This window comes from Halyomorpha halys, unplaced genomic scaffold (assembly GCF_000696795.3).
Source record: "Halyomorpha halys isolate HHAL.00 unplaced genomic scaffold, Hhal_1.1 Scaffold61.1, whole genome shotgun sequence".
Taxonomy (NCBI): Eukaryota; Metazoa; Arthropoda; class Insecta; order Hemiptera; family Pentatomidae; genus Halyomorpha; species Halyomorpha halys.
In genome coordinates, this window is record NW_027110400.1 from 255,728 (window position 1) to 261,794 (window position 6,067).

The window sequence follows — 6,067 nt, forward strand, 5'->3', positions numbered from 1 at the left end:
TTCGGAAGCCATCCGAAGTTCACCCAGCCTCATAAAGTGGGTGCTCTTAATTGCGGAAAAATCTAGCGGTAGAACGAGTTTCTGACCAAAACATCTTTAGCTTAAAGTATTGATAATCTTAGGCTTTGTACGCACTTGGTTTCATTGTTCGTTTGAAATCTTTGTTCCACAACATTATTGCTCTAACAATCGTAGCTTTATATAAATCTGAGGTTTGAAGTTCAATTCCTCAATTTATCACTATGTCCTCAAGAGAATAGGCACTCTCAGGGATATCAATTGCAATTTTTTGAGCTCTACTAGAAAACAGTACTGAGAGAGAAAAAAATATATTGGATTTTTGAAGTGAACTGAAATGGGATTTAATACGGCCATCTCCTTTTAGACACACTAAAATTTGGAAACGATAGGTTTTGACGATGCCATTGTGCTATCTATCGTTTCTAACAGAATCTTGTTGGACACAGGCGCGGGCAGACCATCTATGGACTCAGCTTACTGTTGTAGAGCATGTCTGAATTCAACAACAATGTGTTGATCACATATACATGTGTCGTTCGTTGGTATTGTGTCGCTTATCGCTTATTGAACCATTCCTTTGATTAAATTAAAATGATATAATCCAATCAAAAATTAAATGATGGAAAAATAATATAACGTTCCTAATTGATTTCCTAACCAAAATGTCAGCAATTTCAAATATTTGTCGTGTTTATCACATGATCATAACGAGTATGAAAATAATATTTAAAAAAAAAATTAAAATTGCTTGCCAATACCTTTACACTAAATTGATTTTCCGTAACAATTTGTTGTTAATTAGTTAAAATCACTATTTTTTAAAATTTAATATTCAAACCATTAATAAATCAATAATTAGGTAACTATATTTTTTTAAACATATCTGAATGCTACTTTTATCCATAAGAAGTCTTGGGATTCAAAAGTCAATGAATTTGGCTTGAGGCTGTCTTGTAAACATACAACAGTTTTTTTTTGTTGAATTTTTTTATACGATTGAAAGCTAGTTATTGAAGATGCCACTCAAGTACCATAATATACATACATATATACTACTCTTTACGTTTGTGTGAATGATAAAAATATGTTATCTCATCATGAAACATCGTGAACCTCAAAATGTTTTTGTTTTTTTAATGACAGCTTCAAAGTTTTTTTTAACATTGATATGAAGCCACCATATCATAATGTTTCAATATCGTATTCTTCATACAATCATACAGTTGAGATGCAACAATCTAGTTTCGTGGTTCCCAATAATGTATTGGTGGCTGAATATTCAGGCAAAAGTAGTACAATCGCGGAACCCCTACATCATCGTTTGATACAAACAATGTGATTTGCCTTTTCAGCAAAAGCTAAGAAAGACTTTGATGCCTACAGAAGACCCGTACAAAATTTGAAGAAAACTTGAGATTGTAAGGTTCAAAGCTGCGTTGGGTTGACTTTGAATGGCCCATTCCTAAATTATTTCCCCGATTGAGAACCACTGATGTAGATGATAGTGTGCAGTGTAGTTTGGGATTTCTTCTTCCCTCCTTCCAAGAATGGGAGGAAGAGTTATAAAAATCTTTTTTAAAACACGATATTTTAACAAATAATTATGTACTAATATTTTAAATAGTTATTTCATTCAGTTTTTACAATTTTTCAATGCAACTTTCTTTCGTTACCTTGGATTAAGAACTTCATTTTCGTAAGTAAGCCGGCTCATCTTGCGATTGGTTTCTTTCCGACTTGGGCACAGCCTTTCAGTACTTTTTCCAGGTATCTGTGACATCTTACTGTCCGTGTAATAAATATCAACTGAATACATGAATTTCATTTTATCACCTAACTGCTACTATCTTTTGTTGCATTTCTGAAGAAATTTTCCCATCAAATATTTTTGTTACTTCCACATTAAAAGTGTTCGAGCTATATTTGAAACGGAGTTCTCACGACACATGTAATCGGTGTTCTATCCACTCAGCAGCAGCCGGCTTAAAAATTCAATTAAAAAAAAATCTGAATTATCATGATTTCCTTTGTTAGAATTATTCATAATATATATTTCGTTTTTACTAAGAAGCTAGTGACTAGGTTTTAGCTTAATATAATAGTGGAATTAATTTAATTAGTTTCCAATTTAAGTATACATCTGCACTCTGTTAATTGAAGTGTCCCTAATGAGTTGTTATTTGTACGCCAACGCCGACTGCGAAGGACGTGAGAGTTTTACTGGAACCTCCTGCCACCACTCACTGGAACAGTTGTCCGGAAAACTTTCCAGCTGTCTCCTTTGATTTTTATTAGATTGCCGAGTCGGAGGATTTCCTCTTTCTCAAAGTTTTTTTTCCAACGCAAAAGGCCAATGACCGGGTCAGACCGTGTTTGTAAATATTATTTGTTATTTAAAACGTTTTCAATTTTAAGGAATTTAGAAACTCTAACAAATTTAAAGACAGATGTTGATAATGGATTTTGTTATTAGGAGAATTATGGAAATTGCAATTTTGAACTAAAAATATGATTGATTCCTAACTACCTAAGGTTAAAAAAGAAGTGTGTTTAGCATTCTAGTAGAAATTGAAAAAAAAAAAAGAAGTTTTTCATCACGTTTTAGGTATCATGGAACAAATTTGGTTCCGTTTCTAGTCAAGTCCACGTGACGGGCCCACCTACTACTGCTAATCCCATGAAATTGTGATTGTGCAGGCTGCTGCCTAATTAGTCATTTATTTCAAAACAGCTCGACCGATTTGGCCTATAGTTGGTGGATAATTTAGGATGTCTAACAATTGTCTAATATCCATTTCATAAAATTCTATGACTTTCTTATATTTCCAAGGCTCTTTCTTGTTTCAACAAAATTGTTTAGAAATGGCCGGGAAGATTAAAAGGCAGTTATCTTACCCCAAGTTTTGATTACTTTAATGAAAACTATGTATAATTACTAGAAAAAACTGATGAGTGTCAAGTGTAGGTAGGAGGAATAAAAAATGGCGGCTGTTTCAAAACCTTAAAAAAACATTAATTTTTTTATTCGAAGCTCTATATCTTAAAAACTACCAACAATACTAGAAAATCTAAAAGAACATTATTTAAAGTAGAGTAAATTTGCTGAAATATGAGCCCTAATAGAGCTATTTACGTCGTATAGTTCTCGAGATATAGCTTTCTAAAAAGCAACATTTCTTAAAAATGTACTGAAAGATTAGTAGTTAGTTCATTTATTTTAAGAAATCTATATCTCAGGAACTATGTGACGTTCAGATGTTTATTAGCAATAAAATTAAACCTAGTTTAAGGTACTATACAGTAGTTTATGACTTTTACCTTCGTAGAAATAGTAGTTTTTATGATATTTGATAAAATAAATTGATTTGTAGTTGTTCGGACAATAAGTTTGATGAAAAACTATTTCAGAAACCATTGGACGTACAGATGTCTGCCAGCACTCAAATTAAAGCTAGTTAAATTTACTAGAAAATAGTTAATAATGTTTATCCTTGTAGGAGTAGTAGTTTTGTATGATATTTGACAAAATAAACTCACAGTGTTAATTTCTAGTTAGCCCTATAAACGTTTACATGTTTACAAGAAAGTAAAATATGACCGCAGTGCCAAATTGCAAGGAAGTCATCATTTTTGAGCTTGATACACTCTGTTGTGTTTCCATTGTAACCAAATTCCTACTAACATTATATGACCTATTACATTAAAAACTCTTGACAGCTAAGACAAATTATCTGGTCGTAAATTTACTCTAGTTGTTAACGCCATAATATATCATTACCTTATAAATAATTGTAAATAGTATTTGAGTTTTATTAGTGTTTAATTTAGTTATATTTTTATTATTTTAATTAGATTTAGTTATTTTAAAAGAAAAATATAATTATATTTGTGTGTTATAATGAGTAATAAAGACAGCTGCTAAGGGCTGATAATCGTCGCTAAGAGGCGACACCTAGCAACGGACTGACCATCTTAGTTTTTAGCAGTTCCGGCTAATAAGTGGTCATGGTAGCGTCAAAGCAGCCCTGTCTGCCCTTAAAATTTAATAGTTTAGAGTGAGTTAACCGTCATTACAGTTCGAAACCAGACCTTTTCTGTGTTTCAACTTTAATATGAGTTCCGACTAATTAGTGGCTCTAGTAGCGTCTTTAGCGCCCTGTTTGCGTTTGGTTCATGTTATTTCATTAGACATTTTTTGAGTCTTTTAGTCGTCATAACAGTTCGGAACCAAACTACTTCTGTGTTTCAATTTTAATATGAGTTCCGGATAATTAGTGGCCAGGAACGTGTGTAACCAGCCCTGTCTGCGTTCATTTTGTCGGCTCACCTAATACATTAATACGACTGTTGGATATTTGGACCATCGATGAGCCACTACACCAACTTTGGACCATTGTAGCGGTTTATTTAGCTACAAAAGCTGCGACCTACACATCTCGGCAGCACTCTTCCTCTGACCTATCGGAGTGGAGCAACCCTACGTCGACTAGTATTTATTTGTTTTTTTTGTAAATTATTTCTTTTCGTTTTCATAATTTATCTAACTATTTTATTTTTATCTGAGAGGCCTTTTTATTTTTACTTGTATTCATTATTAGTCATGTTTTGTTTATTTTAGTTTTAGTTTTTAAAAGTGTTTAAATTGGCCAAATAAATGTTTAATTCGAACTAGTTTGTCGTTTATTCATTTTAAATCCTTCCAACAAAATGACATAGTCAATTTGAGGTGGCTTTAACACTAGTAAACAATCAAAGTTGACGCCTGTATTGTGATGCTACGTCATGACCTGCGTTCTTCAAGACTCGAAGTGGGTACTGTGGGCCTTTGTCCGCCCCGCTATCTCTAATTAGTGGCCACATCCAACAGACTGTAACATGAAGCTCTTTGTGCCCTGTCCTTGTTTGACTTCAACAAACTGTTGCTATAATGGCTGCAAACTCTATTGACAGCTCGGGTATAATTGTTGCAATTAATCGTCTGCTATTCAGGTTTCATGGTTTCGATTAAGCGCTGCAATCCTGAAAAAAAGCATCATGTATGTTATTATTTTAGACTTTATAACCATAAAAATACATAAATTTACGACTATAATAACGTAGTTAGCTCTCTAACATTGTTATAATTGTAAATTTAAATTTGCTATATATTTAATTGTTAAATTTAAATCAGACGTAATAAATTTCAATTCAAATCCAACCCATCACATTATCTTCGCCCCGTTCCTTTTACTTTTCAATTACTTTTACCCTGATAGCAGATGCTGACTGGAACATTCCCCTCGCTCCCCGTGAGCCGGGCAGAATATTGAGTGAGGAAGATAGATTGGGATACGATCTAACCTCTCGGGGAGTAGCGGATCAATAAGCCACGGTTTGAATAATTCCACTACTTGTGAGAGCCATTGATATCTTAATACCGAAGGCATTGTCATCCTCAATGACACAATGACCGGCTCTGCCCCTGACAGCTGCTGATATCGGTCTATTGATACCTCACAATATAGCTATCCTTTGTCTCATTTTGATTCGTTCAAATCCGTATCTTTTATTTTTCTTTCTCTGTATACTTGGCTACAGATTGTTCTTTTGTTATTAAGTTAATTGAAATCTTCAATTAAAATTTAAAAATTTCTTATTTGTTCGTAGCAAAGTATAGAACGGTAAGTTTCTGTGCTGAAAGAACTCAGCTAAAATTTTCCATTCTCTTAAAAGAAAATTTATGAGTTTTTTTGGGGGGTGAGGAGAGCAGAATATAACAACATAGAATGAACACGGAAAATTCCCGAAATATCTACGCATCAGCTCTAGCTAAATTATTAGCCAAAAGCCAGAAAAAAAAAAAAAAATCACATGAAATACTATTCAACAGATAAGGGAAGAATGAATTCAAACTACACAGATAAAGAGAAATGGAAAATAACTAAACAGTAACTAATACGAAACAAGCAAGAGGAGTACATGTGTCAGTACATATTGTAGAATACAGTGAGGGATTACCTTTACAGTGTTAAAAGGAAAATTAACTTAAAAAATAAAATAGCATATA

At 33.1% G+C, this 6,067-nt stretch overlaps 1 protein-coding gene across 6 annotated transcripts in view; it reads left to right on the forward strand.

The window, feature by feature from the left end:
* Positions 1–6,067, forward strand: part of tws (protein phosphatase 2 regulatory subunit tws) — a 329,624-nt gene that overhangs the window by 233,436 nt on the left and 90,121 nt on the right. The gene's annotated exons all lie outside the window — the stretch shown is intronic.